This window comes from Cebus imitator, unplaced genomic scaffold, assembly GCF_001604975.1.
Source record: "Cebus imitator isolate Cc_AM_T3 unplaced genomic scaffold, Cebus_imitator-1.0 Scaffold9, whole genome shotgun sequence".
Lineage (NCBI taxonomy): Eukaryota > Metazoa > Chordata > Mammalia > Primates > Cebidae > Cebus > Cebus imitator.
This window is the reverse complement of record NW_016107324.1, coordinates 9263311-9287478: the sequence shown is the minus strand read 5'-3', so window position 1 is coordinate 9287478 and position 24168 is coordinate 9263311. Positions and strand designations below refer to the sequence as shown.

Here is a 24168-nt window from a genome sequence, read left to right as displayed (position 1 = left end):
TTAAAAATTTGGTTTTCCCCCCACTTTTCTATGTCATTGAACATTTTGTTGACATTTTACATTTCTTGATTATTGAAGGAAATTTTCTATAAGTTCGTTGCTTGTGAAGTTTTTTTGGAGTAAAGTTATCCTTTTTTAGTGTATACTACTTTGTTATTGCTATAGTCATCTGTTAAAGTTAAATTATCTACTTAATTAAGACTTAAAATATTAATATATCATTGTATTAAATTATAACTTTAAATATCTTCATACCTGTTGTTATATGCTTTATTTGTAATTTTTAAATGTGTAGTTTATCCTAATTAAATTTTATTGAAACTTATCTGTTTTATGATCGTTTCTTTTGTTAGAAGCCAGTCAAGATTTTGCAACTACATTTTTTCTGACTTATGATTTTATTGTTATTATTACCCTCATATGTCTTGCTTTTTAACACAATTTTTTATAACCTCTTAAATTTGATGCTGTTTATTTTCTTCTTTTATTAAGTAGGCATTTACCTATTCTTCCTTCACCCACTTACGTTAAGTGTGTTAATGTGTTAACTTTTACATTCCCTGATCTTCCTTGCTGCCTTCCCTTATTTCTCCCCACAATCCAGGTATGATGATCTTCCTGTTGGCTCTCATAACAACCTGCACTTAAGCTATCACAGCACATGCTATTCCTTGTGCAAATGGATGGGTAACTAAGAGCACTTTAAGGACTTGATTATAATGGTTCAAAGTTATATATTATTTTAAGAGACAGGGTTGTTCTCTGTCACCTACCCTGGAGTTCAGTGGTGTAATCATGGTTCCCTGCAGCCTTGAACTCCTGGGTTCCAACAATTGTCCCACCTCAGCCTCTAGATTAGCTGGGACAGCAAGGGTATGACATCACATCCAGCTAATATTTTGCTTTTTATTTTTGTAGAGATGGGGTCTCACTCTGTTGACCAGGCTAGTCTTGACATCCTGGCCTCAAGTGATCCTCCAACCTCAGCCTCATAAAGTATTGAAATTACAGGCATGAGCCACCACACTGGTCTGAAAATTCTTAAATCCCCTCATGGGCTATCTTCTAACTGTTCCCTTCCTCTCTTTATGTCTCCAGCAAATTTCAACTCATTCTTCAAATTGGGCTTGAGTGACCATTTCAAAGATTCTTCAATGTATCCAATTAAAGTAACTGACTTCTATGTTTTGCCATTTTATTTTATGATTAAATCTCAAAATATTGAAATCAACAATATATCCTAAGTAGTTTTTTTTTCTGATTCAAGGTTCAGATTTTGAGGGTTCTGAAGATAGAAACTATGGAAGCAGGTCCTTGTACATAGAAGTTAATCATTAAGCATTTGTTGAAAAAACAATAACAGGACATCTTTCCGCTTTCCTAAAACTCACCAAAGAATTATTACTCATTCTGATCCATCTTCCCTTTATGATGAGAACAAATCACTCAATGCGGTCAACTGCATTCAAAAATAAAAAGTCATTGTGTTTTTGATTTGCATTTCTCTAGTGATGATGAGTTTTTTTCGTCTTTTGGCCACATAAATGTCTTCTTTTCAGAAGTGTCTGTTTATATCATTCACCCATTTTTTGATTTGGCTGTTTTTTCTTGTAAATTTTTTAAGGTTCCTTGTAGATTCTGGATATTAGTCCTTTGTCAGATGGATAGATTGCAAAAATTTTTCCTATTCTCTAGATTGCCTGTTCACTCAGATGATAGTTTCTTTGGCTGTGCACGAGCTGTTTAGTTTAATTAGATTCCATTTGTCAATTTTGACTTTTGTTGCCATTGCTTTTGGTGTTTTAGTCATGAGGTCTGTGCCCATGCCTATGTCTTGAATGGTATTGCCTAGGTTTTCTTCTAGGATTTTTGTGGTGTTGGGTTTAACATTTAAGTCTTTAATCCATCTCAAATTAATTTTTGTATAAAGTGTAAGGAAGGGATCCAGGTTCTGCATATGGCTAACCAGTTTTCCCAGTATCATTTATTAAATAGGAAATCATTTTCCCATTGCTTGTTTTTGTCAGGTTTATCAAAGACCAGATGGTTGTATATGTATGATGTTATTTCCAAGATCTCTGTTCTGTTCCATTGGTCTGTTTATCTGTTTGGTACCAATACCATGCTGCTTTGGTTATGGTAGCCTTGTAGTATGGTCTGAAGTCAGGGAGCATGATGCCTCCAGCTTTGTTCTTTTTGCTTAGGATTGTCTTGGCTATATGGGCTTTTTTTGTTCCATATGAAATTTAAAGTCATTCTTTCTAATTCTGTGAAAAAGTCAACGGTGTTTTGATGGGAATATCATTGAATCTATAAATTACTTTGAGCAGTATGGCCATTTTCATTATATTCATGCTTTCTATCCCTGAGTATGGAATGTTTTTCCATTTGTTTGTGTCCTCTCTTATTTCCTTCAGCAGTGGTTTGTTGTTCTCCTTAAAGAAGTCCTTCATGTTCCTTGCAAGTTGTATTCCTACGTGTCTTATTTTCTTCGTAGCAATTGTGAATAGGAATTCACTCATGATTTGGCTCTCTGTTTGTCTATTATTGGTGTATAGGAATGCTTGTGATTTTTTCACATTGGTTTTGTTGAAGTTGCTTATCAGCTTAAGGAGTTTTGGGGCTGAGATGATAGAGTTTTCTGAATATATAGTCATGTCATCTGCAGAGACAATTTGACTTCTCTAACTATTCAAATACTTTTATTCTTTCTCTTGCCTGATTACTCTGGCCAGAACTTCCAATTCTATGTTGAATAGGAGTGGTAAGAGAGGGCATCCTTGTTTTGTGCTGATTTTCGGAGGGAATGGTTCCAGCTTTTGCCCATTCAGTATGATATTGACTATGGGCTTGTCATAAATAGCTCTTAGTATTTTGAGATATGTTCCATTAATACCTAGTTTATCAAGAGTTTTTAGCATGAAGTTATGTTAAATTTTATCAAAAACCTTCAAAAACTGAAATTGTACAGTGATACATATCATGTGTTGCAAAAACATAAAAAGTACTGAGTTCATTGCCATTTTTAAATTTAATTGTTTTAAATGTAATAGCTAAAGGATATTATTATCTATAAATCAAATCCTCTTTTTTACTTTTTCATGTGTAAATCACATAAAAAATTAAATTTTCACTGTTCAGCTGATTATAATCCCAATATTGCTCATTTCATTATCCAGTCTGTCCTACCTGAAATAATGTCAAGTTCAGTTATGCATTAAACCAGTTATGCATTTTTGCACAAGTTTATTTGAATTTACTTAAATAGAAACACTATTTTTCAATTCTCTAATAGAAAATAAATGATTTCATTTTATTCAAAAATAATAATTAAAAGCCTATATAAATTTTCTATACTCTTAGTAAAATAATATTTATTAAAAGTATTTTAAAAGATAACATATGGTTATTATTTTTCAATAAGTATTTATTGTGATGAGGTTTTGTGAAAATAGTAGGTTAAGTTTTTCTACTAGTTGAGTATCTTAAAGAAATCATTTAGTACTTGTTTTTAAGTTTTAAATGAGATCACAAGTGACTAATTAAAATAATAATGAGAGCACTAAAAGTATTCCAAAATAGTTGTTTCTAGTGGTGATATTAGGGTGTACATTTGGTTTCGGTTTTGTGCATATGTATTTCTAAGTTATCCACAGTGAACATGTTTGTATCGTAATTTTTAAAGATTTCTTTATTTACATCAAACACTCTATGTTTATTTTTTGTGGTAGCTTGTGCCTGATCTAATTCTACATTAGTGATCTAATTCTACATTAGTGATCGAAGAAGTAAGGAGACATCAAGTAGATATGGACACATTGCCAAGGATTCCCCTCACAGTGCCACAGAAGTAGGCTCATTTATTCCATATCTTTGGCATTCGCAGGGATGGACAAACACAGGGAGGCAAATGGAGCTCCTGAGGAGCAAAGGCAGATGATCAGAAAATCTGATGGGGAAAAGTTGCAGTGCCTAAGAACCTCTTTCTTTTAATGGAAACTCAGGGATGATCTGGCCATAAACATTAATAGTACCTCTGGGAAACACTAATACTCAGTACGGGGCCCATCACAACTATTTCTCAAATTTGGAAGAGCCACAGGGTTGCAGAACAGGGACTTAGAAATAGCAGAGGCAATTATATTTAAAATGGATGGACACAAAACCCTGATTCTGGGTTAGTATGGTTTGCCTCCTCAGTAAATAAGACATGGGATCATAGGCAGTAAATTTTACACATAAAAATGTGAATCCATTTTTACCTTTGAAAAATGCAAATCAATAGAAAATATGTGGTTTTATACAGGGGATTTTGGTTTAAGGACTACCTTTTAGTGCACAGTCTTCTGCTTAACAAAATATATCTGTATTCAAAACAAATTATTTGTTATAAAGCAGAGAGTAAAATTTATCGGGGTCTTAAAATTATAAGTTAAATTTTATATTTTGAGGTTATTATCCTGGTTTGGATTTTGTACATTTACATACCACCTTATAGAAGTGGTTTCTCATATATGTGTGTATATATATATATATATATATATATATATATATGTATTTTTTTATTGCACTTTAGATTCTGGGGTACGTGTGCAAAACATGTAGGATTGTTGCATAGGTACATACATGGCATTGTAGTTTGCTGCCTCCATTCCCCCGTCACCTATATCTGGCATTTCTCCCAATGTTATCCCTCTCCAACCTCCCTAGCCCCCTCTGTCCCTCCCCTATTCCCCCCCAGCAGACCCCAGTGTATGATGCTTCCCTCCCTGTGTCCATGTGTTCTCATTTTTCAACACCCACCTATGAGTGAGAACATGCAGTGTTTGTTTTTCTCTACTTGTGTCAGTTTGCTGAGAATGATGGTTTCCAGATTTATCCATGTCCCTACAAAGGACACGAACTCATTATTTTTTATGGCTGAATAGTATTCCATGATGTCTATGTGTCACATTTTCCTTGTCCAGTCTATTGTCAATGGGTATTTGGGTTGGTTCCAGGTCTTTTCTATTGTAAACAGTGCCGCAATGAACATATGTGTGCATGTGTCTATATAGAGACATTTGGGTTGCTTCCAGGTCTTTGCTATTGTAAACAGAGCTGCAATGAACATATGTGTGCATGTGTCTCTATTAGATTATAAATCTAATAGAAGGATGTATAATTCTTTGGATATATACCCAGTAATGGGATTGCTGGGTCAAATGGTATTTCTATTTCTAGGTCCTTTAAGAAGCATCACATTGTCTTCCACAATGGTTGAACTAATTTATCCTCCCACCAACAGTGTAAAAGTGTTTCTATTTCTCCACATCCTCTCCAGCATCTATTGTCTCCAGATTTTTTAATGATTGCCATTCTAACTGGCCTGAGATGGTATCTCAATGTGGTTTTGATTTGCATTTCTCTAATGACCAGTGATGATGAGCGTTTTGTCATATGTTTGTTGGCCTCATAAATGTCTTATTTTGAAAAGCGTCTGTTCATGTCCTTTGCCCACTTTTGAATGGGTTTGTTTATTTTTTTCTTGTAAATCTGTTTTAGTTCTATGTAGATTCTGGATATTAGCCCTTTGTCAGATGGGAAGATTGCAAAAAAATTTTTCCCATTCTGTTGGTTGCAGGTTCACCCTAATGATTGTTTCTTTTGCTGTACAGAGCTCTGGAGTTTAATTAGATCCTATTTGCCTATTTTAGCTTTTGTTGCCAATGCTTTTAGTGTTTTAGTTATAAAGTCCTTTCCTATGCCCATGTCCTGATGGTTTTGCCTAGGTTTTCTTTTGCCTAGGGTTTTTATGGTGTTAGGTCTTATGTTTAAATCTTTAATCCATCTGGAGTTAATTTTAATGTAAGCTGTCAGAAAGGGGTCGCGTTTCTGCTTTCAGCACATGGCTAGCCAGTTTTCCCAACACCATTTATTAAACAGAGAATCCTTTCCCCATTGCTTGTTTTTGTCAGGTTTGTCAAAGATCAGATGGTTGTAGATGTGTGGCATTGCCTCTGAGGCCTCTGTTCTGTTCCATTGGTCTATATCTCTATTTTGGGTCCTGTCCCATGCACATTGGATTACTGTACCCTTATACTATAGTTTAAAGTCAGGTAGCATGATGTCTCCAGATGATTGTATATTTAGAAGAGCCCCTCGGCTCAGCCCAAAATCTCCTTAAGATGATAAGCAACTTCAGCAGTCTCAGGATACAAATTCCTGGATACTTGCACCCTCCCAGGTCTAAACCAGGAAGATGTCGAAACTATGAATAGACCAATGACAAGGAATGCAGTTGAGGCATCAATTAATAGCCTACCAACCAAAAAAAGCCCAGGTCCAGATGGGTTCACAGCCGAATTCTACCAGACGTACAAAGAGAAGCTGGTAGCACTCCTTCTGAAACTGTTCCAAACAATACAAAAAGAGGAAAACCTTCCCAAATCATTTTATGAGACCAACATCATCCTGATACCAAAACCCGGCAGAGACTCAACCAAAAAAGAAAACTTCAGGCCGGTATCCATGATGAACACAGATGCAATAATCTTCAATAAAATACTAGCAAACCGATTGCAACAGTGCCTCAAAAAGCTGATCCATCACAATCAAGTAGGCTTCATCCCAGGGATGCAAGGCTGGTTCAACATACACAAGTTTATAAACATAATCCACCACATAAGCAGAACCAAAGACAAAAACCACATGATTATTCTCAATTGATGCAGAGAAGGCCTTCAACAAAATTCAACAGCCCTTTATGCTAAAAACTCTCAATAAACCAGGTATCAATGGAATGTATCTCAAAATAATAAAAGGTATTTATGACAAACCCACAGCCAATATCATACTGAATGGGCAAAAACTGGAAGCATTCTCTTTGAAATCTGGCACTAGATAAGGATGCCCTCTCTCAACCCTCCTATTCAGTATAGTATTGGAAGTTCTAGCCAGAGCAATCAGGCAAGGAAAAGAAATAAAGGGTATTCATTTTGGAAAGGAAGAAATCAAATTGTCTCTATTTGCAGAAGACATGATTATATATTTAAAAGACCCCATAATCTCAGCCCAAAATCTCCTGAAACTGATAAGCAACTTCAGCAAACTGATACACAACTTCAGGATACAAAATCAATGTGCAGAAATCACAAGCATTCCTATACACCAATAACAGACTAAGAGAGCCAAATCAAGAGCAAACTCCCATTCACAATTGCTACAAAGAGAATAAAATATCCAGGAATGCAACTAACAAAGAATGTAAAGGACCTCTTCAAGGAGAACTACAAACCACTGCTCAAGGAAATAAGAGAGGACACAACAGATGAGAAAATATTCTATGCTTATGGTGAGGAAGAACCAATATTGTGAAAATGGCCATACTACCCAACGAAATTTATAGATTCAATGCTATCCCCATCAAGCTTCTTATGACCCTCTTCACAGAACTGGAAAAAAAATACCTTAAACTTCACATGGAACCAAAAAGAGCCCACATAGCCACGAAGTGGTTTTCAAACTGTAATATTGGACAATTCAGTGTCAACAAACTCAGAACTATTTTTATAATAATGCTAGGGTGTTCTTTGCACTCACTCTGTGCAAGTGTACAGCAGAATTTTGCAAATGCTATAATGTATATTATCAGAACAGATTGAATGCAGACACAGATATTATATTCCCATTGTCAAACATTAAAGGTATTTGCAAAAATATAAAGCACTAATATTTTAACTAATTTTTTGCTTTGGAAAATATATTTTTAATGAAAGTTATTTATTTTAATATGTAGTAAGATAATTTTATGAATATTTTTAAAAACAAGTTTATTTTTAATTTTGAATATGATAAATATAGACAGATAAAACCAACATGTTTTAAAGTTTTTTAATTGTAAAGAAGTCCTGACATCAAAATGTTTGTGATTCCATCTACACTTTCAAGGTTGTATCTGTTGTTCATATAAGTATACGTCAAGTCACAAGACTATACATTTCTTATTTTTGTAATTCTAGATCCTTTCTTTACACCAGGAATCAGAAAACATTTTGTAAAGGGCTATATGGGTCTGTATTTAGGTTTCATGGGCCATACAATTTCTGTTGCAACTAGTCAATTCTGTCATTATAGTGCAAAAGTAACTATAGGTAATATGTAAGTAAATGAGTGTTGCTGTGTTCAGATAAAATGTTATTTACAAAAACAGAGTGTGGACCAGATTTATTTCACAGGCTCGAAATTGCCAATTCTTGCTCTAATTCCAACTCTTGACCTGGTCCCAAATGTGTGCTTCAGAGTGTGGTGTGTGTGTGTGTGTGTGTGTGTGTGTGTGTGTGTGTAGGAGGGAGTTACAAAGAAAAATAATATTTATTAATCATCTATTATGTGTTTGGCATTTTCTAACGTTATATACTTTATATATTATTTAAATAATTATATTTTTGTGTGCTGATTTTAAACAGCAATATTTAACCTCATTTTACAGATAAGAAAATTTAATATAGAAATGTGACATACACTAAATAGTGACACACATTTAGCAGAACAGTAGCTTGGGTTTGTAGTCCAGTTTATCTGTCTTCTAGAATATCATGAGGCTTGTCATCACCATCAGCACAAGTAGCAGCAAAAACAACAGCAACTGTGCACATGTTCATAGTACTTTTTGATACACAAGGTATATTCACATTGATTACTTCGTTTGATTTTCACCCTTAACCCCAGAAAAAAACTTTAGAAAGGCCAGGTAATAGTATACTCAATTCACAGATCAAGAAAATAAGATTCAGATTATGTGATTTCCAATTATTAAGAGCAGAGCTTCAATTTGGACCAGCATTTTTTTATTCTCAATGCAAATGCCCTGTTTTTCTAGACGACTTTGTAGATTTTGCCAATTTTACGATTCCTGGTAACCATATATTTCTCTCTTTTTTTGAACCCTCATCTCTTAGCACATCACTTCAAAGTTATAAAATTTTTATTTCTCCAACAGCGATGTACAGAATTGAGAATAGAGTGGAAATATGCATTTTATCTCCATCACTATGAAATAGAGTTTGTGCTGAATCAATGGGAAGTATCAAAGGTCAAAGAAATGAAAAAGACCTCAGTTCAGAATTAGTAACATTTTCAATGATATATTATTCTTTGAAGCAGAAGGTAATGGAGCTAATAGGCTACTTGAGTGACCCAGAATTATAGTAGCTTTCTTTTCTTTACATCTACAATAAATTAAAGTAGAAACTACAGCTTCCTAAAAAAGCTTGACTATAAACTGTGAACCTCTTATTGACCAGTTAAAAGTCCCACAGTTACAAGTTGACTCACATCTTGGTGCAAAGTTAATGTTTTCTACATGATAGCATTAAAGATATGAGTAAATATTTGCTTCAAGAAAGAGCAGTTTGCAAACATATAAATTGAAATATAGTTAACAGTATTTTTCTGAGCAATGATAGTTAATGCAAGAAAAAAACTAAGCCAAACAGGGTAAAGCCCAAATCAGATGGTAAGCTTTAAAAGAACATTAGCCAACATCCTATTTGGTAATAATGCAGCTGATAAAGTGACTATTTGAGATTCCAGGTTTCCCCAGCATATTCCACTTATGGGATCACCTTTAGTTGAAAACGTCTTCAGAAGCCCTCTTTCACTATTTCCTGTCCTGACCATCCCATGCTGCCCATCAGCCATGCATACATTCTTCACTGTCTAGATTATTCCTCTTCTCATTTAATCTCACATGCATCCCCTGCCAGCTCCAAGCAGGCCTTTTGGTATAGCAGCAGTACAGGGAAGTACGACTGTCACTTCTAACTTTTATCACTCCTTCTGACATCAGAGATCAAGAGAGAAGACTATTTAATGAAAAGCTGACTTACCTCGCTGGAGTCTGTAGAGGGAAACACAAGGGAAAGAAAAGTTAATTTACATCTCCAGCAAGTCTGTGATCCAACAACTATTTGATTGTGGAAGACTCAGTTAAACAAAAAAAGGTTAAGTCAAATTGCTTGAAGCACTGAACTTGGCAAAACATTCAACAACATACCACAGTGGCCAACATCTCTCCAGCAGGGCTGAAGCCTAGGTGGTCTACTATGTGTTTTGCATCATAATTTTCATGCTTCTCTGATAATTATAACTGTTTCCTTGCTGTGTTATTCTCTCATTCTGAGAAACAACCTAGAATTTTTAAGTGAAATCTTGTAACAATCAAGCTGAAAGGACTGTGAAAAGAAACAGTAAATGCTGAGATAGCCACTTGTGATTATTTTATTTAAAGCCAGATATTAACTGAAATTTTGACTGGTTGTCATTGTAGTGTTTTTAAAATTCCTCTTACATAATTTCAAATTGAAGACAAAAATAACTTTAGAAATGGTGAAAATGTGACAATGAAAATGTAGTAGTTGATTTCTTAAGCTGGTTTTGACTCTAAGAGTGAAATCCTTGGTGCAGAAGAGTTCAGCTTCACAGCCTATCTGGCAACCACATAATGGACCTGCCTCAGAGGCAAAATATCCTTAAAATGAGATAACTTGAGACAGATCCATCACTTCAGAAGAATTCCAATATCAGACTTTCTTATGACAATTTCTGCTCTACAAAGCTTTGATTTTCAAAGTCCAGTTTCCATAGGTTCCATTTTTATGAGGCTAAGGAGCAGAAATAACCAATGTATACTAAGAAAAGTTAGAAATTCACTTAGCATCGTTGGTATATTGAGGGGAGTTGACTAAAAAGGGGCAAGAGGAACTTTCTAGAATGATGGAAATGCTTTAAATCTTAGTATGGGTATTCATCACACATTATTTTCTACATGTAATTATGTTTCCATGAAATATTATTTTAAAAATAATCCACTGGATACTCTGTTAGAAATGCAAATTCTTGAAAGACAACTTCAGAGTTTCCGATTTAAGAGATTTAAGGGGATTGAGTTCCAGAATCTACAATTTAATTTCAAATCAGATAATCCTTGGATCACATGTTGAAGTTTACTAATAAAGTGAATAGTGCTTTAGTTTTACACAGAGCTGGTTTGGGACATTCCAGAAGCATACTACAGATTCTGTTCAGCTTCAGGAAAATATACTAGATTCTCTCCATTTCTGCATTACAATTAGGTGGATTGTTCTGCTGCTACCTCTAGTCTCTTGGGGGTAATTTAGGTAGAATAATCATTCCTGTCTACTGTCTCTCTGACATGTGTCCTGATTTGTGGGTTCTCACATGGGCTGCTCTTATGGTTGAATTCTAATTTGATGGCTTGCACCAGAGATGCTGCATTTCTTGTTTTCAAGCTGCTACGGAGTAATTGGCTGAGTTGTCAAGGGTCATGAAAAGATGAAGAAACTTCAGAATATTGATGATTCTGTAGTATGTGTGTGCACATATACGTATATACACACATATACACATAAATGGAATTATTATTTTCTTTTTGCAACAGAAACTTCTATTATCTGGAGGCTGACAAATTTTAAAGGAAAGGCTGAAAAGATGACCATTACAATGACATTTTTTGTCATTTATTTTTTAAGATTTTAATGTATTTTTAATGATAAAAATGCTTTTTATATGTATTTTAAACAAAAAAGTAACGTCAGTAATTTGTTACATGTTTGAGAATAATTACCAAAATAATCGCTATTAAGTGCTATGCATACATAAAACAAGAAAGCTTTATCTAATTTAAACCAATCATGAAAATAAGGGCATTAATAGCAATTTTCTTAACTGAAATTTTAAAAATTATTTCTTCTTTTTGTCTTTTTTATTTTTGTATTTTAAATTTCTGTGGGTTCATAATAGGCATATATATTTATGGAATGAATGAGTTGTTTTGATACAGGCATGCAATGCATAATAATTACATCATAGAAAATGGAGTATCTACCCCCTCAAACATTTATCCTTTGTGTTACAAACAAACAAATTATATTCTTTAAGTTATTTTAGAATATACAATTAAATTATTATTGACTATAGTCACACTGTTATTTTATCAAATACTAGTTCTTATTCATTCTTTCTATTTTTTTTGTGTACCCATTAACCAGCTGACCTCCCCTGTCACACTCCCACTACCCTTCACAGCCACTGGTAACCATCCTTCTGCTCGCTATGTCAATGAGTTCAATTATTTTGATTATAAGGTTTCACAAATAGTGAGAATACGTGATGTTTGTCTTTCTGTGCCTGGCTTATTGCACTTAATGTAATGACCTCTAGTTCCATCAATGTTTCAAATGACAGGAACTGATGCTTTCTTATGTCTGAAGAATACTCCATTGTGTATAAGTATATTTTCTTTATCCATGTATTTGTTGATAAACACTTGGGTTTCTTCCAAATCTCAGCTATTGTAAACAGTACTGCAACAAAGATGAGAGTGTAGAGATCACTTCAAAATCCTGATTTACTTTCTTTTGAGTATAAAACCAGCAGTGGGTTTCCTGGATCATATGGAGCTCAACTTTGTTTTTTTGAGGAGTTTCCACACTGTTCTCCATAGTGGTTGTACTAATTTACATTCCTACCAACAGTGTATGAAGGTTCCCTTTCTCCACCTCCTCACCAGCTTTGCTGTTATGTCTTTTTAATGTAAGCCATTTTAACTGGGGTGAGATGATATCTCATTGCAGTTTTGATTTACATTTCCACGATGATCAATGATGTTGAGCACCTTTTCACACGCCTATTTGGCATTTGTATGTCTTCTTTTTTGACATTCTATTCAAATATTTTGCTTATTTTTTTAGATGGGTTATCACATTTTTTTTTCCTGTAGAGTTGTTTGAGCTCCTTATGGGTAGTTTGCAAATATTGTTTCCCATTCTGTTTGTTGTCTCCTCACTTTGTTGATTGTTTCCTTTGCTGGGCAGAAGCTTTTTAACTTGATATGATTCCATTAGTCCTTATCCTTTTTTACTCTGGTTGTCTATGTTTGTGGAGGTATTACTAAAGAAATTTTTGCCCAGACCAATGTCCTAGAGAATTTTCTGAGAGTTTTCTTAACAGTAGTTTCACAGTTTGAGGTCTTAGATTTAAGTCTATAATCCATTTTGATTTGATTTTCGTGATCATGAGAGAAAGAGGTCTAGTTTCATTCTTCTGTATATGGATATTCAGTTTTTCCAGCATTGCTTGTTGAGAAGACTACTTTTTCCCCAGTGTATGTTCCTGGCACCTTTGGCAAAAATGAGTTCACTGTAGGTGTGTGGATTTCTTTCTAGGTTCACTATTCTGTTCCATTGTTCTATGAGTCTGTTTGCATACCACTACCATGCTGTTTTGGTTACTATCCCTCTGTAATATATACCAATAATTTTAGTGGGGCTTCATAATTGTGAAATTTGGGAAGTAAGAAGAGAATTGTACAGAGTCTCAGAGTTGTTCATATGGCTTTAAAAAATTCTTTTCTTCTCCCTAACATATGAGCCTTACACCAAGTTGAGAGCCATGTCTCTAAATAAATTCCTGGGGAAAAAAACATAGAGAACTTACAAAGAAAATAATCAGTATATTTAAAAATAAAAACCATATAGTTTCCCTGATTTATCAGTTTGGAAAAACCAAATATAAAAAATTACATCATTTCTTTTTTCCGGAAGTGTTCTTTTCTCCCTCTGATCAGACCTGTCTATGCCATTCCTATGATGAACCTGATCTGGAAGTGATTATCACACACAGGTGTTCTGTATGTACAAAATGGATTGAAGAGGGTTCTGGGAAGACTGGAGTAGGAAGTACCAGAAGTCTGTCTCTCTACCTGGAAAACAATTACACTGGTAGAATATTTATGACGTAACTATTTTGGAACTCTTGTATCTACTGAAGGCTCGCAACTTCCAGGGAAGACTTAAATAATATATTGTAGTTAGTTTCCGTCAATTTCAGTTTTGAGTATAGTAGCAGCTACACATCCTCCACTCTTCACTTCTATGGCAAGCGTCTGTGCAAATGTTCTTGGAACACCTTGCCCATAGTTTGCAGGAGCTAGGGTAGGTGAAAAGTACCTTATTCTCCAAATATAAGGTATGTGTGCTCTGATTGCTGATTGCTACTTCTGATTACAGAGGTGCAGTATAAAAGGCAGCAGCCATTGTTGTAACCCCTTCCTTCTTTGTTGTAAGCCCTGCCCCATAAGGGTGACTTGATTTCAGGGGATTTAAAGGGCAGGCACTTTTTTGTTCCCCCATCATTTTTCTCTTTATTTCCTTTTGTAAGCCGGACATTTAAGACCAGGCCATTCAAAAACAACTTCATATACAGGGGGAGTTATAAAGTTACTGCTTATGCACCGGGGAAGGTACAGGCTAAGAAAAGACCTGAGAAGGTTTTAACATCTCAGGTGGGTCCTCAGCAGAAAAAAAAAAAAACCAAAAAAAAAACCTGAATCGGTTTGTAAAAAAAATTAAATAAAAAGAAAACAGCAAACTCCAGGTAAGGGGGAGAATCTGATATCCAGAGAAAACACATTATTAGATGTGTAGTATAGTTTAAATGTATTAAATGTATGGTTTTTGACCAAAAATAATCAACAAGGCACATAAAGAAATAAAAAATTATTGTTCATTTAAAGGAAAACATCTAAAACTGTCTCTGAAAAAAATTTAATGACAGATATATTAGACAAAGTAGTTAAAAGTACTGTCTTAGAGGCCCTCAAAGAATTAAAAGAAGTCATGGACAAAGCCAGTAACATGATGTATTATCAAAATGTAAATACAATTAAAGAGATAGAAAACCTAAAAAGAAACCAATAAGAAATTCTTGAGCTGAAAAATACAACTAAAATGAAAAATTCAGAGGATTCCAAAGGCAGATATGAACACATAGTTTAAAAATTTAGTGAAATTGAAGGTAAAACAATAGAAATTATTGAGTCTGAGGAATAGAAATAATCATAAAGAACAATGAACAAACTTTAAGGGATCTTTAGGAAAATATCAAGCAGACCAACATATGCATTGTGATCATGTAAAAATGAGAGAGAAAAAGAAAGGAACTAAGAGAACATTTGAAGAAATAATGGCTGACAATTTCCCAAATTTGAGGAAAGACATGAATATAAACATCCAGAAAGCTCAACAAAATCCAAATATGCTAACTCAAAGTGACCCATACCAAGAAACATAATAATCAAACTGTCTAAAATTAATGACAGAGACTTTTGAACACAGAGAGAAAGAACTCATCACATATAAGGGATTCTCAATAAATTTAGCACATAAACTAGAAAACCTAGATGAGATGGACACATTTCTGAAAATATACAATCCTTCTAGATTAAGCCAGGAATAAATAGAAACTGTAAACAGACCAATAGCAAGCACCAAGATTGAAAGAATAATGAAAAATTTACCAACAAAAAGAGTCCAGGACCAGATTGATTCACAGCTCAATTAGATCAGACATTCAAAGAAAAATTGGTACCAATACTATTGACACTATTCCAAAAGATACAGAAAGAAGGACTCCTCCCTAAATCATTCTTGAAAGCCAGTATCACCCTAATACCAAAACCAAGAAAGGACATAACACAAAAACAAAACTAGTGACAAATATCCGTGGTGAACATGTATGCAAAAATCTTCAAAAAAATACTAGAGAATTGAGTCCGACAGCATATCAAAAAAAAAAAAAAAAGTCCACCATGATTAAGTAGGTTTCATATCCAGGATTCAGGGATGGTTTAACATATGCAAGTCAATTAACATGATACATCATATAAACAGAATTAATAGCAAAAATCACATAATCATCTTAATAGATGCAGAAAAACCATTTCAAAAAATACAGCATCTCTTTGATTAAAACTCTCAAGAAAATTGGCATAGATGGGACCTACCTTAAGGTAATAAAAACCATCTATGACAAACCCACAGCCAACATTATACTGAATGGGGAAAAGTTAAAAACATTTCCCCTGAGAACTGGAAAAAGACAAAGATGCGCACTTTTATCACTTCTATTCAACATAGTACTGGAAATCCTAACAGATTAGTCAGGCAAGAAAAAGAAAAAAAGGGGCATCCAAATCAGGAAAGAGGAAGTCATACGGTAACTGTTTGCTGATAACATGATTATGCACATAGAATATCCTAAAGACTCATCCCCAAAGCTACTAGAACACAATCAGTAGCTCCGTTACAAAGCAACAGTGACCAAGCTGCTGGATACGGTGGCTCACACCTGTAATCCCAGCATGTTGGGAGGCCAAAGTGAGAGGATCGATTGAGGTCAGGAGTTCGAGACCAGCCTGGCCAATATGGTGAAACTCTGTTTTTACTAAATATACAAAAATTAGCTGGGTGTGGTGGCAGACGCCTGTAATCCCAGCTACTCAGGAGGCTGAGGCATGAGAATTGCTTGAACCCAGGAGATAGAGGTTGCAGTGAGTCGAGACTGCAACTCTTCACTTCAGCCTGGATGATAGAGCAAGGCTATTTTTTGAGAAAAATAAAACAATCATCACAATTTTTTGAGAAAAATAGAATAATGATAATACTTCCAATATTATATTTAACGGAAGCGGTGAGAGTGCATATCCCTGCCTTGTACTGGATCTTACCAGGAAGGTCTTCAGTTTTTCTCCATTGATCATCATGTTATCTATGGTTATTTATAAATGACCCTTATGTTGAGGAAATTTCATTCTATATCTAAATTGTTGAGAAATACTTATCAAGACTTGCACCCTCCCAAGCCTAAATCAGGAAGAAGTTGAAACCCTGAATAGACCAATAACAAGGGCTGAAGTTAAGGCAGCAATTAATAGCTTACAACGAAAAAAAGCCCAGGTCCAGTTGAGTTTACAGCCGAATTCTACCAGATGTACAAAGAGGAGATGGTGTCACTCCTTCTGAAACTGTTCCAAACAATACAAAAAAAGGGAATCCTTCCCAAATCATTTTATGAGACCAACATCATCTTGAGAGCAAAACCAGGCAGAGACTCAATAAAAAAAGAAAACTTCAGGCTAATATCCATGATGACCATAGATGCAATAATCTTCAATAAAATACTAGCAAACCCATTGCAAAAGCACATCAAAAAGCTTATCCATCACAATCAAGTAGGCTTCGCCCCAGGGATGCAAAGCTGGTTCAACATATACAAGTCTATAAACATAATCCACCACATAAACAGAACCAAAGACAAAACCACATGATTATCTCAATAGATGCAGAGAAGGTCTTCTACAAAATTCAACAGCCCTTTATGCCAAAAACTCTCAATAAACTAGGTATCAATAGAATGTATCTCAAAATAATAAAAGCTGTTTATGACAAACCCACAGAAAATATCAAACTGAATGGGCAAAAACTGGAAGCATTCTCTTTGAAATCTGGCACTAGACAAGGATGCCCTCTCTCACCATTCCTGTTCAGTATAGTATTGGAAGACATGATTGTATATTTAAAAGACCCCATCATCCCAGCCCAAAATCTCCTGAAATTGATAAGCAACTTCAGCAAACTGATATGCAACTTCAGGATACAAAATCAATGTACAGAAACCACAAGCATTCCTATACACCAATAACAGACTAAGAGAGCCAAATTAAGAGCAAACTCCCATTCACAATTGCTACAAAGAGAATAAAATACCTAGGAATACAACTAACAAAGGATGTAAAGGACCTCTTCAGGGAGAACTACAAACCACTTCTCAAGGAAATAAGAGGGCACAAACAGATGGAAAAACATATTCCATGCTCATGGTTAGGAAGAATCAATATTGTGAAAATGGCCATACTGCCCAAAGTAATTTATAGATTCAACTCTATCCTTATCAAGCCACCTATGGTCCTCTTCACAGAACTGGAAAAAAGCACCTTAATCTTCATATGGAACCAAAAGAGAGCCTGCATAGCCAAGACAATCCTAAGCAAAAAGAACAAATCTAGAGGCATTATGCTACCTGACTTCAAACTATACTACAAGGCTACAGTAATCAAAACAGCATGGTAATTTTTACCAAAACAGAGATGTAGACCAATGGAACAGAGCAGAGGCCTCAGAGGCAATGCCACATATCTGCAACCATCTGATCTTTGACAAACCTGACAAAAACAAGCAATGGTGAAAGGATTCCCTGTTTAATAAATGGTGTTTGGATAACTGGCTAGCCATTTGTAGAAAACAGAAACTGGACCCCTTCCTGACACCTTACACTAAAATTAACTTCAGATGAATTACAGACTTAACCATAAGACCTAACACCATAAAAACCCTAGAAGAAAACCTAGGCAAAACCATTCAGGACATAGGCATAGGCAAGGACTTCATGACTAAAACACCGTAAGCAATGGCAACAAAAGCCAAAATAGACAAATGGGATCTAATTAAACTCCAGAGCTTCTGTACAACAAAAGAAACAATCATTAGAGTGAACTGGCAACCAACAGAATGGGAAAAACTTTTGCAATTTATCCATCTGACAAAGGGCTAATATCTAGAATCTACAAAGAACCAAAACAGATTTACAAGAAAAAAACAAACAAACCCATTCAAAAGTGGGCAAAGGATATGAACAGACACTTTTCAAAAGAAGAAATTTATGAGGACAACAAACACATGAAAAAATGCTCATCATCACTGAGCATTAGAGAAACGCAAATCAAAACCACGTTGAGATACCATCTCACGCCAGTTAGAATGGTGATCATCAAAAAATCTGGAGACAACAGATGCTGGAGAGGATGTGGAGAAATAGGAACACTTTTACACTGTTGGTAGGAGTATAAATTAGTTCAATCATTGTGGAAAACAGTGTGGTGATTCCTCAAGGACCTAGAAATAGAAATTCCATTTGACCCAGCAATTCCATTACTAGGTATATCTCCAAAGGATTATAAATCATTCTATTATAAAGAAACATGTACACATATGTTCATTCTTGCACTATTTACAATAGCAAAGACCTGGAACCAACCCAAATGTCCACTGATGATAGACTGGAGAAGGAAAATGTGGCACATACACGCCATGGAATACTATGCAGCCATAAAAAATGATGAGTTCATGTCCTTTGTAGTGACATGGATGAATCTGGAAACCATCATTCTCAGCAAACTGACCCCAGTAGAGAAAAATAAACACTTAATGTTCTCATTCATAGGTAGGTGTTGAAAAATGAGAACACATGGACACAGGGTGGCAAGCATCACACACTGGGGTCTGTTGGGGGTGAATAGGGGAGGGATGGGGGGGTAGGGAGGTTGGGGAGGGATAACATGGGGAGAAATGTCAGATATAGGTGACTGGAGGATGGAGGCAGCAAACCACATTGCCATGTATGTATCTATGCAACAATCCTGCATAATCTGCACATGTACCCCAGAACCTACAGTACAATAAAATATATGTGTATATATTTTCTACATATTATAGAGAGAAAGAAAGAAAAAATGCTGCATTTTGTTAAATGCTTTTTCTGCATCAATTGAAATGATTATATTGTTTTGATCTTCCAGTATGCCATTGTGTGATATGTGTTTTAATTCAGACTTGCATGCCAGGAATATATACACTTGGCCATGGTATATAATCTTCTGAAGTGTTATTGAATTTGGTTTGCTAATATTTTATTGAGAAATTTTGCATCAGTGTTTCATCAGAGATATTGGTCTGTAGTTTGTTTTTGGTTTGTTTTTTTCCCTGTGATTTCTTTGTCCAACTCTAGTATCAATGTGATACTGGGCCTGTAAAATATAGTCAGACATGTTTTCTTTACCTCTATATTTTGAAAGCATTCAAGAAGTATTGGTAATAATTATTTGAATGTTTGGTAGAATTCAGCTTGAATTCATCCAAGCCATCTGGTCCTGATATTTTCTTTCTTGGAAGGTATTTAATACGTTTTTAAATTCTTTTATTTCTTATCAATCTGTTTAATATTTCTATTTCTTCTTGATTCAATCTTGGTAGGCTAAATTTTTCTAAAAATTCATTCACTTTTTCCATGTTAGCCAGTTTGTTGGCATATAATTGTTCATAATAGTCCCTTATGATTTTTTAAATTTCAGAGGCATCTGTTGTAGTGTGTCCACTTTCATTTCCTATTTTATTTTTTTGAGTCATCTTTTTCTTAGTCTAGCTAGACATATGTCAATTTCTTTATTTTGTAAAAAACCCATTTTTAGTTTTATTCATTTTTTATTTTGTTTTTTTTTCCTATTCTCTGATTATTTCTGTTCTGTTCTTTAATCTGCTAATTTTGAGCTCATTTTATTTTTCGTATTCTAGCTTTTTGGAACATAATGTTAGGCTATTTATTTAGCATTAGTCTTTTTTAAATGAGCCATTTATTATTATAAAATGTTTTCCTTAGAACTACTTTGACTGGAGTTGCCACTTGGCGGGTTCCTGCCCGGAAGCAGCAACCAAAGCTCCTGAAGACTGGCAACACAGTGCAGTCGGGAAATAAGGCAGCTGTTGTGTGTGTATAGATGTGGGCTTTACCATGTGTAACTCTTTTCCTAGTCAAGAAATCCCCATTTGAACAAGCAAAGAAGGTGATAACCATTTTTGTTCAGCGATAGGTGTTTGCTGAGAACAAGGATAAGATTGCTTTAGTCCTGTTTGGTACAGATGGCACTGACAATCCGCTTTCTGGTGGTGATCAGTATCAGAACATCACAGTGCACAGACATCTGATGCTACAGGATTTTGATTTGCTAGAGGACATTGAAAGCAAAATCCAACCAGGTTCTAAACAGGCTGACTTCCTGTATGCACTAATCGTGAGCACGGATGTGATTTGACATGAAACCATAGGAAAGAAGTTCGAGAAGAGGCATATTGAAATATTCACTGGCCTCAGCAGCCGATTCAGCAAAAGTCAGCTGGATATTATAATTCATAGCTTAAAGAAACGTGACATCTCCCTGCAATTCTTCTTGCCTTTCTCACCTGGCAAGGAAGATGGAAGTGGAGACAGAGGAGATGGCCCCTTTCTCTTGGGTGGCCATGGGCCTTCCTTTCCACTAAAAGAAATTACTGAACAGCAAAAAGGTCTTGAGATAGTGAAAATGGTGATGATATCTTTAGAAGGTGAAGATGGGTTGGATGAAATTTATTCCTTCAGTGAGAGTCTGAGAAAACTGTGTGTCTTCAAGAAAATTGAGAGACATTCCATCCACTGGCCCTGCTGACTGACCATTGGCTCCAATTTGTCTATAAGGTTTGCAGCCTATAAATCGATTCTATGGGAGAGAGTTAAAAGACTTGTACAGTTGTGGATGCAAAAACCCTAAAAAAAGAAGATATACAAAAAGAAACAGTTAATTGCTTAAATGACGATGATGAAACTGAAATTTTAAAAGAGGATATTATTCAAGAGTTCCACTATGGAAGTGATATAGTTCCTTTCTCTAAAGTAGATGAGGAACAAATGAAATATAAATTGGAGGGGAAGTGCTTCTCTGTTTTGGGATTTCGTAAATCATCTCAGGTTCAGAGAAGATTCTTCATGGGAAATCAAGTTCTAAAGGTATTTGCAGCAAGAGATGATGAGGCAGCAGCAGTTGCACCTTCCTCCCTGATTCATGCTTTGAATGACTTAGACATGGTGGCCATAGTTCGATATGTTTATGACAAAAGAGCTAATCTTCAAGTCAGCTTGGCTTTTCCTCATATCAAACATAACTATGAGTGTTAGGTGTATGTGCAGCTGCCTTTCATAGAAGACTTGAGGCAATACATGTTTTTATCCTTGAAAAACAGTAAGAAATACACTCCCACTGAGGCACAGTTGAATGCTATTGATACTTTGATTGACTCCATGAGCTTGGCAAAGAAAGATGAGAAGACAAACACCCTTGAAGCCTTGTTTCCAACCACCAAAATCCCAAATCCTCGATTTTAGAGATTATTCCAGTGTCTGCTGCACTGAGCTTTATATCCCCGGGAGCCTCTGGCTCCAGTTCAGCAGCATATTTGGAATATGCTGAATCCTCCCACTGAGGTGCCAAAGAAATTTCATATTCTGCTGTCTAAAATAAAGACTCTTTTTCCTCTGATTGAAGCCAAGAAAAATGATCAGGTAACTGCTCAGGATGTTTTCCAAGACAACCATGAAGATGGACCCACTCACCACTAAAAAAAATTGAAGACTGAGGAAGGGGGAGCCCATTTCAGCATCTCCAGCCTGAATGAAGGCAGTGTCACCTCTGTTGGAAGTGTGAATCCTGCTGAAAACTTCCATGTTCTAGGAAAACAGAAGAAATCCAGCTTTGAGGAAGCAAGTAACCAGCTCATAAATCACATCAAACAGTTTTTGGATACTAATGAAACATTTTATTTTATGAAGAGCATGGACTGCATCAGGGCCTTCCGGGAAGAAGCCATTAAGTTTTCAGAAGAGCAGCGCTTTAACAACTTCCTGAAAGTCCTTCAAGAGAAAGTGGAAAGTAAACAATTAAATCATTTCTGGGAAATTGTTGTTCATGATGGAATTACTCTGATCGCCAAAGAGGAAGCATCTTGAAGTTCTGTCACAGCTGAGGAAGCCAAAAAGTTTCTGGCCCCCAAAGAAAAACCAAGTGAAGACACAGCAGTCGTATTTGAAGAAGGTGGTGATGTGGATGATTTATTGGACATGATATAGGTCGTGGATGTGTGGGGAATCTAAGAGAGCTGCCATCGCTGTGATGCTGGGAGTTCTAACAAGTTGGAGGCGGCCATTCAAGGGGAGCCAGAAGCTCTGGAGAAATTCCCAGCAGGTTACCTGAAGGCAGATCACCTAATTCTCTCTGGAATGAATACACACAAATATATTACAAGAGATAATTTAGACCCCATACAAGTTTATAAAGAGTCATTGTTGAAAAAAAAAAAAAAAAGCACTACTTTGACCACATTTCATAGGTTTTTATATATTGTGTTTCCATCATTGGCTCAAGATATTTTAAATTTTTTCTTATGAATTCTTATTTTACCCATCAGTAGTTCAGAAGCATGTTGTTTAATTTCCATATATTTATAAATTTTTCAAGATTCCTCCTGTTATCAATTCTAGTTTCATATCATTATGTTTGGAAACAATACTAGGTATGATTTCAATCTTAAATTTGTTAAGACTTGTTTTTTGGCCTAACATATGGTCTATCCTGGAGAATGTTCCATGTGCACTAGAGAAGAACGTACATTCTGCTGCTGTACAATGGAGAGTTTTATACAGTCTGTTAGTTCCATTTAGGTTAAAGTGCATTTCAAATCTAGTATTTCCATGTTGATTTTCTGTCTGATTGATCTATCTATTTTTGAATATGTATCGTATTCTCCTGCTATTATTGTATTGGTACCTATTTCTTCCTTCATGTCCATTAATATTTGCTTTATATATTTAGGTGCATCAATGTTGAGTGCATATATATTTACCACTGTTATATCCTCTTAATAAATTGATCCATTTATCATTAAATAATTATCTTCTTTGTCTCTTGCAACAGCTTTGACTTGAAGTCTGTTTTATCAGATACATAAGTATTGCTGCCTCTATTCTCTTTTGAATATTATTTGCATGGAATATCTTCCTCCTCCTTTTTGTTTCAACATATATGTGTCCTTAAAGCTTAAAAGAATTTCTTGTAGGCAGCATGTAATTAAATATTGTTTTTTAATCCATTCAGTCACTTTGCTTTTGCTTGGAGAATTCATTCATTTATATTCAAGGTTATTATTGATAGGTAACAACTCACCACAGCCTTTTTTTTTCTGATTGTTTTGCATCTCCTTTGTTCCTTTCTTCCTCACTTATCATCTTCATTTTTAATTTGGTAAGTTTTTATAGTCCTTAGCTTTAATTCCTTTCTCTCGATAATTTGTATATCTATTGTCAGGTTTTTTGTTTGTTTGTTCGTTTATTGTGGTTTTAATGAGGCTTAACAAAAAGGCTCATATTAGAGATCTGTATGCTTTATATATTGTCATTAAAATATTGGAGTAGTCAGCATTTGACTATGTATTTACTTCTACCGTGAATGTTATACTTTCATATGTATCATTGTAGTACAAATGCTCCATTACTTATAATGGTGATACATCCCAGTAAACCCATTTTAAGTTGAAAATTCTGTAAATAGAAAATGCAATTAATACATCTAACCTATCCAAAATCATAGCTTAAAATAATATGCCTTAAATGTGCTTACAACATTTATGTTAG

The 24168-nt window shown here is 35.1% G+C and overlaps 1 pseudogene across 1 annotated transcript; it reads left to right on the top strand.

Moving 5' to 3' along the window:
- The first annotated feature begins 3888 nt into the window (after positions 1-3888).
- Positions 3889-22826, top strand: LOC108315780 (annotated as a pseudogene). Its single transcript, XR_001830073.2, has 2 exons — positions 3889-3968; positions 20332-22826. The product of XR_001830073.2 is annotated as an X-ray repair cross-complementing protein 5-like (transcript).
- The last annotated feature ends 1342 nt before the right edge of the window (positions 22827-24168 follow it).